The following is an 11,579-nucleotide window of genomic DNA, read 5'->3' on the forward strand; positions in this document are numbered from 1 at the left end:
TTGGGGTTGGGTGTTGGGTTTTTCCTCCTTTGCCTTTTGTCAGTGAGGTGGGCTCTGCGGTCTTCTTCAAAGGAGGTTGCTGCCCGCCAAACTGTGAGGCGCCAAGATGCACGGTTTGAGGCGTTATCAGCCCACTGGCGGTGGTCAATGTGGCAGGCACCAAGAGATTTCTTTAAACTGTCCTTGTACCTCGTCTTTGGTGCACCTCTGTCACGTTGTCAGTGGAGAGCTCGCCATATAACACGATCTTGGGAAGGCGATGGTCCTCCATTCTGGAGACGTGACCCATTCAGCGCAGCTGGATCTTCAGCAGCGTGGACTCGATGCTGTCGACCTCTGCCATCTCGAGTACTTCGACGTTAGGGATGTAAGCGCTCCAATGAATGTTGAGGATGGAGCGGAGACAACGCTGGTGGAAGCGTTCTAGGAGCCGTAGGTGATGCCGGTAGAGGACCCATGATTCGGAGCCGAACAGGAGTGTGGGTATGACAACAGCTCTGTATACGCTTATCTTTGTGAGGTTTTTCAGTTGGTTGTTTTTCCAGACTCTTTTGTGTAGTCTTCCAAAGGCGCTATTTGCCTTGGCGAGTCTGTTGTCTATCTCATTGTCGATCCTTGCATCTGATGAAATGGTGCAGCCGAGATAGGTAAACTGGTTGACCGTTTTGAGTTTTGTGTGCCCGATGGAGATGTGGGGGGGCTGGTAATCATGGTGGGGAGCTGGCTGATGGAGGACCTCAGTTTTCTTCAGGCTGACTTCCAGGCCAAACATTTTGGCAGTTTCCGCAAAGCAGGACGTCAAGCGCTGAAGAGCTGGCTCTGAATGGGCAACTAAAGCGGCATCATCTGCAAAGAGTAGTTCACGGACAAGTTTCTCTTGTGTCTTGGTGTGAGCTTGCAGGCGCCTCAGATTGAAGAGACTGCCATCCGTGCGGTACCGGATGTAAACAGCGTCTTCATTGTTGGGGTCTTTCATGGCTTGGTTCAGCATCATGCTGAAGAAGATTGAAAAGAGGGTTGGTGCGAGAACACAGCCTTGCTTCACGCCATTGTTAATGGAGAAGGGTTCAGAGAGCTCATTGCTGTATCTGACCCGACCTTGTTGGTTTTCGTGCAGTTGGATAATCATGTTGAGGAACTTTGGGGGACATCCGATGCGCTCTAGTATTTGCCAAAGCCCTTTCCTGCTCACAGTGTCGAAGGCTTTGGTGAGGTCAACAAAGGTGATGTAGAGTCCTTTGTTTTTTTCTCTGCACTTTTCTTGGAGCTGTCTGAGGGCAAAGACCATGTCAGTGGTTCCTCTGTTTGCGCGAAAGCCGCACTGTGATTCTGGGAGAATATTCTCGGCGACACTAGGTATTATTCTATTTAGTAGAATCCTAGCGAAGATTTTGCCTGCAATGGAGAGCAACGTGATTCCCCTGTAGTTTGAGCAGTCTGATTTCTCGCCTTTGTTTTTGTACAGGGTGATGATGCGGGGGGGGGGGGGGGGGTGTGGATGATACTGAGACCTTTAATAGTCATCTGCCATTAGTGGGTTTTACCACACCCAGATTTTTAGGGTTACTACTTTTTAGTAGTTTGTTGGGGGGGGGGGGGGGATATTTTTTTTTCTATTTCTTTGACTTTTTAGAATTTTTATATAGGGGAAGGTTTAGAATATTAAGGGAATTAGAAAGGGGAGCAATATTTTATAGTAGTGTGAAGTATATTATTAAATTGAATAAATGTCTAATTTGAACTTTGCAACTTTTAATGTCCAGGGTTTGAATAACCCAATTAAGCGTAAACGAGTATTGGCCTACATAAAAAATGAAAGTTGATATAGCTTTTTTTTTGCAAGAAACATTTGACTAAAAAAGAACATTTGAAATTGAAGAGAGTGGGTTCGTCATGTGTTAATTAATTCTTCTAATTCTAAAGCAAGAGGTGTAGCAATTTTAATTCATAAGAAATTACCGTTTGAATTGGAATCATTTGAAGGAAATGCTGGGAGGGTTCTGATGGTGAATTGTAAAATCTTTTCTGAATCATGGACTTTGTTAAATATTTACGAACCTATTGTAGACTATGAACGGTTCATATCGGAGGATTTTTTTAACTAATAAATCAGGCCAATTAAAATATTTTGATTGGGGGAGACTTTAACTGTGTTTTGGATCCTTTATTGGATAGATCTCCGAAAAGTATAAGGAAATCAAGGATGGCAATACAAATAGGAGCTCTTGATTAAAGATTTGAATTTGGTTGATATTTGGAGGATAGTAAATCCTACAGAGAAAGATTTTTCTTTTCATTCATCTAGACATGATTCATTTTCTAGAATAGATTTTTTTTGGTATCAGCACATTTGCAAGGCAGAGTACTAAATATAAATGCTGAATATAAAAGTTGGGTAATATCGGATCACTCTATGTTATTTTTCTCCTGTGTAAGCCCACCTCACTGACAAAAGGCAAAGGAGGAAAAACCCAACACCCAACCCCAACCAACCAATTTACCCCTGCAACCGCTGCAACCGTGTCTGCCTGTCCCGCATCAGACTTGTCAGCCAAAAACGAGCCTGCAGTTGACGTGGACATTTACCCCCTCCATAAATCTTCGTCTACGAAGCCAAGCCAAAGAAGGAAGAAGAAGTCCAGAAGTGGTACAATTGTCTTATAGATGGAGGTTTAACACAATATTAGTGAGGAAACCAGAGTTTATTACTTTTGTTAAGGAGCAGATTACTTTGTTCTTGGCTGAGAATATTAATTCAGTAAGTAGTAATTTTGTACTGTGAAAGCATATTTGCGTGGGCAAATTATTAGTTACACTACGAAAGTAAAAAAACAATATGTGGCAGAAAGTATAACATTGAAGAAACAAATTACTGAGTTGGAAAAGGAATTTCAGAAAGATGTTACAGAAGATAAAAAAAAAAGCTGCTTTAACAAAGTTGAAATACATTACATTATAATACATTACAAACTTACCAGTATGTGCGTTTAAGTCACTGATCAAAGCAACGTTATTATGAACTGGGTGAGAGAGCTCATAAGGTATTAGCATGGCAATTAAAAATGGAACAGACATCGCAAACTATTAATGCTGATAAAAAGAATTCAACAGTTACCTATAAACCTCTGGAAATTAACGACCAGTTTTATTCATTTTATCAAAAATTATACTTCTGAAGGAAAGCAGGACGTTGGTTCTATTGAATCTTATTTATCTAAATTAAAATTACTTGTTTTAGGGGAAGAGGAGGTTAAGGAATTGGAAGCTCCATTTAAAGATTTTGAGATTAAAGAAGCTATACAAGAGATGCCAAAATGGAAAGTCGCCAGGGGATGATGGATTTTCAGTTGAAATTTGGTGAGTTATCTGGATACAAGGTAAACTGTGATAAGAGTGAAATATTGCCAGTTGGGGAAGGAGATTATTCAGAATGCATAAATATATGAGAAAATTAAAATGGTCAGATAGAATTAAATATCTAGGCATAATAGTAAATGCAGATTATCAGTCTTTATATAAATTAACTTATGTTCCTTTATTAAAAAGGATTAAAATGGATTTGATTAAATGGAAAGATTTTACATTAACGTTAATTGGTTGAGTAAATTGTATTAAAATGAATATTTTTCCTCGAATCCAATATCTATTTCAGTCGATACCATGTTTACTTTCAAAGGGCTTTTCTCAGGATTTGAACAGGGCGGTACGGGAATTTTTATGGAAGGGAAAATTAGCACGAGTAGCTTTGCATAAACTTACATGGAAATATGCATTAGCTGGACTTCAATTACCTCATTTTCAAAATTATTATGAAGCTGCTCAGTTGAAATTTGTCAGTAGATTGATGGATATTGACCAACCACCGAGTTGGGCGAAGGTGGAAATGGCTTGTATTTCTGAAGTTGATGTACACCAGTTTATATTTAAGTGGAATATGAACTTATTGCGGGAATGTAATATGCCGGTATTAAAACACTTGTTAAAGATATGGGTTAAAAAAAATAAGGTTTTAGGATCAAAGGGTAAATTATCAATTCAAATCCCGTTATATCAAAAATCAGCTTTTTTTTCAATGTTCAATAATCATTTAAAGAGATGGAATTCTCAGATTATAAAGATAGTTCAGGACTGTTTTGAAGAAGGACAGTTTCTTTCTTTTAATCAATTGAGGGAGAAATTTGATATTTCTGTAAATTCTTTATTTGTGCACTATCAACTCAGAGATTTGATAAAAGATAATTATGGTAAAGAGATGAACTTACCTAAGTTGACAAAATTTGAATCTTTGATTTCCTCTATACCAAGGAAAGGCTACAATTCGGATATGTATTAATTTTGCTACAAGAAAGTATGGATAAACTGGAATGGGAGAAATCTAGGAATAAATGGGAAAGTGATTTAACTTATATTATCCCTCAAGAGAATTGGGAAGTTATGTGTCATGAAAGTGTAACTAAATTGACAAATATAAGATATGGAATGGTTAATTATAATTTTTTACATCAGTTATATTTGACTCCAGAGAAACTAAAAAAATATGGGTTTAGTAATTCGGACTCTTGTTTTAGATGTGGATTATGTCCTGCAACTTTTTTACATGCTGTTTGGTCTTGTGTTAAAGTACAACCATTTTGGGAAGGAATTAGGTTGGTTTATATATATATATATATATATATATATATAAATTGATTTCTTTGTTATGTTTGATTGTAAGCTGTTTAAAAATCTTAAATAAAGTTTAAAAAAAAGGAAAAAAATCCAAGGACTCCAGGCCAAATTGCAATTGAAACCTGATGCTAAACCCAAGTTCTACAAGCCAAAAACAGAAACTTTTGCCATTAAGAAAAATGGAGTCAGAATTTAACAGCTTGGAAAATAAAGGAATAATTGAAAAACTTCAGTACAGCGATTGGACAGCTCCTATTGTGCCAGTCAGAAAACCCAACAATGAAATTTGAATTTCTGGTGACTATCATGTCACCATTAATCAAGCTCTGAAAGTACTCAAACATCCCATTCCCAGAGCAGAGGAATTATTTCAAGCTCTGAGTTGTAGAAAAAAGTTCACGAAATTGGATTTATCGCAAGCGTACCTGCAAGTCAAATTGGTTTCCAAATCAAAAAAGTATGTGGCAATCAATACTCACTTGGGATTGTTCACTTACACTAGAATGCCATATGGAATATCATCAATATCAGCGATATTTCAGCTGGTTTGGACAAATTTTTGCAGGGAACAAATGATGGTTGCTACCTCAATGACATCATCATTACCGACACAGAGCATCCAATAAACCTGGAAAAGATCATAGCCCAACTGCGACAAGCGAAAGTCCATCTATGCCAAGACAATGCATAGTTAGGTACCCTCAGTAATGCAGTTAAGATTTACAATTAACAGGGAAAGAGTCCGAATGGATATGGCTAGCACCAAAGCCAGTTACAGGGCATCCTGCCCATCAAGTCAAGCTGAATTACAATCCTTCTTGGGTTTGGTTAACCATTATCGAAAAATTATGGCAAGTCCCCTTTTTCTAATTGTGCATAATTACGTTCACAAGCCGTCAAAATATGGGAAGCATATCCCACAGGTTGTTCTCCCAACATGTCAACGCTGTACAACCCTCTTAACAAATTGTTTAAAAAAAAAATCAGAAATAGTGCTGGAATGCAGAGTCAAATAAAGCTTTCAATTGTTTGAAGGAACTGCTGACCTCAAGCGATAATGTTCTCATCCAGTACAATCCAGATAAAGAAGTGACCCTAATTGTTGATGCTTTGCCAGTAGGTTAGGGTGTTGTATTATCACAAATCACACAAAAGGGAGAACAACCTGTGGGATATGCTTCCCATTTTTTGACGGCTTGTGAATGTAATTATGCACAACTGGAAAAAGGGGACTTGCCATAATTTTTCGTCTCAAGTGATCTCACCAATATCTATGTGGTAGGAAGTTCACCTTAGTAACAGACAACAAACTACTGAACTTAATTTTTAGGCCCCAAAAATTCAGAGATGGGCAATGGAGCTTGTGGCATACAAATATGACTTACAACATGGCCATGCTAATGCATTATCATGCTCATCTCTGAACAGAGGGAAAGAATGATGAACTTGGCAGCAGAAGCCACAGCTATTAATCAGGAACAACTTAATCATTTACCGATTACAGCAAAGATGTATGGAAAGAAGCCACACTGTGACACTTGTAGCTTCGTATCCATACTTAAGTATCTATAGACACTTCGTATCTATACTTCACCTTAAATAGTGGCCTGAGGTCAACACTATTTCTCCCAAACTTAAGACTTATTATACGTGACACAATAAGATATTGATCGTTTATTGTGGGGGACAAGGACAATCATTCCTAAGAAATGACAAGCAGCTACGTTATCCGAGCTCCACACCAATCTTTCAGCGATGGTTCGAATAAAAGTCCTAGCATGTCTGGTGGCCATCAATTGACATCAATATTGAAGAACAGATGGTGAGATGTAACATTTGCCAAAAAATGCAACCTAAAGCACCCCAAGCCGAAGCAAACACATTGAAATGGCCATCATAACCATGGAATCAGATTCATAATGCTTTCGCTGGTTCATTCATGGGTTAAAATTTTCTTATTGTTGTCGATCCACATCCAAATGGCCAGTGATATCATGTATGAAAACTGCAACAATGGAACAGACAATTGAGAGATTACGGAATATTTTTGCAGGATGTGGATTGCCAATTAGTCTCTGATAATGGACCTCAATTTGTGTCAGATGCTTAATAGCAATGTACGACACATCTTGCCAGCACCCTACCACCTAAGGTCAAATGGAGAAGCTGAATGCTTTGTGCAGACATTTTAAAAAAACCATGAAGGTGAAGTCACTGAAAATATCATGGAATCACTAAATTTCAGATATTCTGTGTCACATAGAAACATGCTGCACTCCACAAAACAAACACCAGCAAACTGCTGTTTGGGTGCAATATAAGAACTCGACTCACGCAGTGCATCGAGGCATCGGCCTTCGTATCCAACGGTCAACATCTGAGTAAGTCAAATAGATTATTGGAAATTGGGGGGAAAATACTGGTAAGGGATTACCAGGAAAATAAAGAAACATGGATAAGAGATCTACTTCTTAAAAAAAATTGTCCATGTTCACATTTTGTGGTGGTGGGAGAAAAAGTATGGAAGTGACATATCGACCAGTTAAGAGTGGTGAATGATCCAGTGACTCTTCCAAAGACAAACGATCTCCAAGACACCTCATTGTGGGCACATTCCAACGGTAACACTCCTGAGATAACTCTGTTACCAACTGCGGAGGCACCCTCGTCATAGGCTGCTCAGGAGATCAATGCAGACCAACTGCTGAGCTCACAGCCACAAGAGTCAGCTGATGAGGAGATATTACCTTCTCCTGAAAAGTCCCCCTCTGGATTCTTCATCTCCAAGAAGATCCAAAAAGGAAAGATGTAAAATGACTTAACATTTCACTTTAATACATCTATGTTGTTGCGTGGGGTAGTATTTACCACAATTAGTTATAGATTTGTATTCTTTAGTCTTAACGTAGTTTTGTATACTTACTGCTTGCATTTAAGCGGAACATTTATTTTGGTCGGGGAGGGGAGAGTGTTGTGGGAACACACAACAGCATTGTACTGTGGGGCTGGGAAGATCCATTTTGATTTGAGTAGAGAATATACAAGGCACAACACTTCTTGTGCGAGCATGCCTTGGCTAATCAAGAATCTATCAATCTCTCCCTTAAATACACCCAACAATTTGGCCTCCTCAACATCCTGTGATAACATATTCCACAGATTCTCTGCCCTTTGGGTAAAGAAATTTCTCTGCATCTCTATTCCAAGTGGACGCCATCCAATCCTGAAATTGTGTCCCCTCTCACCATGGGAAACAACCTTTCTACATCTTTCTACATTTTCAACCTTCCAAATGTTTCAATGAGATCTCCCTTCATTCTCCTAAATGCCAATGAGTACAGGCCAAGAGCTGTTAAACGTTCCTCACATGATAACCCTTTCATTCCCAGTATCATCCTCGTGCACCTCCTTTGAATCCTCCCTAATGTCAGCACATCCTTTCCGAAAGGAGCCCGAAACTGCTCAAATACTCCGTGAGACTCAACAGTGCCTTACAAAACCTTAACTGCTTCCTGAACAGCAAGTCATTTCACTGCAACTATTCGTCCATTTCCATTGTCAACCATATTTCTAACCAAAAATCTTCAAACAGCAACTTGACTGTCACACCCAAAGTTAATTTTAACCTTTTTATTTCACAACCTTTTCTACATATAAAAATCTCCCCATTCACTCCTCTTCCTCCAAAGTACTTACCTTCTATTTCTCTCCAAAATCCATATTAACATCTTCCTATTTTCATCAAATATACTATGGATTAAATAAATCAAAAACATCAATTTCTGTAGTTTTGCCAACCCATCAGTCAACGTTTACAAAATATCTATTTCTCTCTTACCACAAGATGGTGGAACAGAATTAGGCTGTTCGGCCCATTGAGTCTGCTCCACTATTCAGATCATACCTGATGTTCCCCCCCCCCCCCCCACAAAAACCTAATTCCATTGCCTTCTCCCCATAAGCATTGGCATCCTGATAAATCAAGAACCTATCAAGCTCTTCTTGAAATATATCAAATGGGTTGGACTACACAGCCATTGATGGCAATAAATTCCACAGATTCACCACTCTCTGGCTGAAGAACTATTTCCTCCTCTCTGTTCTTCTCCACCTCCACTTTTCCCAGGCCTTTCAATGTTCAGTCGGTATAATTCCAAGACTGATTTTATGACAACTGTAAACGTTAGAATTACAAATCGAATCAATCCTTCAAACACCAACAGAAACTCTACCATGCATCCACACCCCTTGGACTTGTCGGACATGATTACATCACCATCATGGATATATATTCAGTCGAACTTCAAATCCTGCAACAGCAATCACAATCACGCTGTGTACTTGGACATCTAAGACACTCTCTGATTCTCCCTCGTCCCCATGGTCCTGAATTCTCATCCATAACAGTCTCAACTTTTTGGCTCTCTTTTCCCATTTACTGCCAGTGCTCTCACCTCTGGCTATTTTGAGCTTGGACATCCTCCTCCAAACCAGTGAACATTTATTCATATCCCTCTGTCCATTGAAACTTGGTGGTTTGGAATCAATCATTCCAATTTTATCAATACAAGAAAAATACTTCAGACATCCGTTTTATGAATATATTCAAAAAAGATTTTTTTCGATTAGAGACTCTTAATTGCATTCAAATGAAATTGAAATATGAAAATTAAATTAAAAAAAAACCTTGATCTCCACAAATGCCTCAAACGTTCACATCAGCTGCAGGTTTTTGAAAACACGTTTTGATTTACTCAATCCAAATAAGAAAAGATATTAACACGGCAAATCGTATAAAGTTGGCATACTTTGATTACCTTATTTTAGACAAGTAAAATACCTGCAACAAACTATGAGATGAAGAAAGTGAAACAGAACCCAAGTATTAACTAAAGGTCACAGGATCTCATTTCGAACATTTGCAAAGGTAAACCTGAGAATCCAAAGGGGTTTCAAACAGGGCTAAGTCCAATTGGGGGATGGGGAATTCTGCAGTAAAATGTATACATATCCATACTTTACTGCAGAATGCAGTATTTATATATACTTTTATATAATCTTTACTGCAGAATGCAATATATACATATATATAGACTTTATTGCAGAAAGTTAAAACATTCCGTTTATTGGGAAACGCTTCATTCATCGCATATGTGAGGCGAAACCAGAACAGTCTGGAAGGAGCAGACCGAATGCTCACGGACTGGTGAAAAACACCGGCTCCCTGAGATGTGAACAGCTCTCACTCACCTCGCCAGCGATTGCTTTGCTCGGCGTTAATGTGCGGAGCTCTTCCTGGTGCGCTTCTGCATTCAGGGCACTGCCGCAAAGCTGGGGAGGAGGTGGAGTTACCTCATGCTCCCTTTCACTAACCCCACAGGCAGCACCGGCTTCTCACTGTCGATCTGGTCCAATTTCCTCGGGTTTGCTCCACGGTGCCCGCGTCCGGACGCTGCCATCACGTGCCAAGCAACCGCAGCTCCTCGGCGCTCGAAGGAAGGTCGTGGGCGTCATGCCACGTGATCTGTCGACGTGCCCGTCTCCCCGTCGTCCTCCGCGGCGGTCATTCAACCGTCGTTCTCCGGAGCGGAATATGCTGATTTGTCCTCCTTCCTTCCCGCCGCCGCGAGCCTGAGTGATGGACAGGCGCTTTGTTCCACGTGTTCACTGAGTTCGTCCTATCCCATTTTTTTTTACACACGCGTCTCTGATTGGTATCTCAGTCCGGGGCACAAACTGGATAGTGCCGGGAATTGGAATGCAAATGATCGCCTGACTAATAAGATAAAATGGAATATTCAAGGGATTAATAGATTCTTGATGAGCTCGGAATCAGGTTTTTGGGGCAGAGGCCGGGGGTGAGTGGGAGAATGGATCAGCTCATGAATGCAGAGCAGGGCAGACGAGATGGGCTGAATGGACTATTTCTGCTTCTATGTCTTATAACATTCCAATGAAAGAACGTTGACCTCGAACTCTGTTTCTCTCTTGAGAATTGTTGTCAACATTCTCTTTTTTTTTGTTCATGGTAATGCTGAGCGGACCAACAAGATTGTCCTGAAGAAAGAAACAGGACCAAAGAGCAGAAGTGTGTTTGCATCCATGTGATAAACTGTGCATTGAGGTACTATTCAGCCAAACCAAAAAAAAAGTTGCATTTCAGGACTTTCCTTCAGATTTTACACCAAGTTTCCATACAGAATAATAGCACGAGTTTGCAGAGGTTTGGTATGATACCAGAAACCCTTGCGAATTTCTATTATTGTGTGGTGGAAAGACTGGCTGAATCACAGACTGGTATGGGGACACCAATACCCCTGAGCATCAAGCCCTCTTAAAAGGTGGTGGATACAGACCAGGACATCACAGGCAAAACCCTCCCCCCACCCCCCCTCCCTCCAACACATTGAGTACATCTACAGGTAACACTGCCATCAGACAGCAGCAACAATCATCAAAGACCCACACCACCCAGCACTCACTCTGTTCTCGCTGCTGCCATCAGAAGAGGTATAGGTGCCACAAGACTCGCACCACCAGGATCAGCTGATACCCCTTCACCATTAGACTCCTCAATCAAATTCAATGTACATTAAAGATTGCTTATTCATAGAGTTTTTTAATTCTCTGTATTGCAATTTATTTATATTGGTCATCTGTTTAGTTCTTTGTTATTTACATTTACACTGTGTAGTTTTTTTTTGCACTACCAATTCTTATGCACCTGCAAGAAAAAGTCTCGATGATGTCATGAATGTACTCTGACATTAAATCTGAAAATCAGCATGGACAGAGTGGGCTCAAGGGCCTGTTTCTGAATTGTCTTGACTCCATAACTCTGAAGCAGAGGGAAGCCACCCATGTTCTTTGAAGCACAAGTTCTGTAGCCTTTTCATTGTCCTGTATTATTT

The 11,579-nt window shown here is 39.8% G+C and overlaps 1 protein-coding gene across 1 annotated transcript in view; it reads right to left on the reverse strand.

The window, feature by feature from the left end:
* Positions 1–10,284, reverse strand: part of gpr63 (G protein-coupled receptor 63) — a 72,727-nt gene extending 62,443 nt beyond the window's left edge. The window contains exon 1 of the mRNA XM_069888302.1: positions 9,919–10,284. The gene's annotated coding sequence lies outside the window, so the exon portion shown is untranslated. The remainder of the gene's footprint in view (positions 1–9,918) is intronic.
* Between the last annotated feature and the right edge of the window lie 1,295 nt (positions 10,285–11,579).

The sequence above is a fragment of the Narcine bancroftii genome, chromosome 6 (assembly GCF_036971445.1).
Source record: "Narcine bancroftii isolate sNarBan1 chromosome 6, sNarBan1.hap1, whole genome shotgun sequence".
NCBI classification, from domain to species: Eukaryota; Metazoa; Chordata; class Chondrichthyes; order Torpediniformes; family Narcinidae; genus Narcine; species Narcine bancroftii.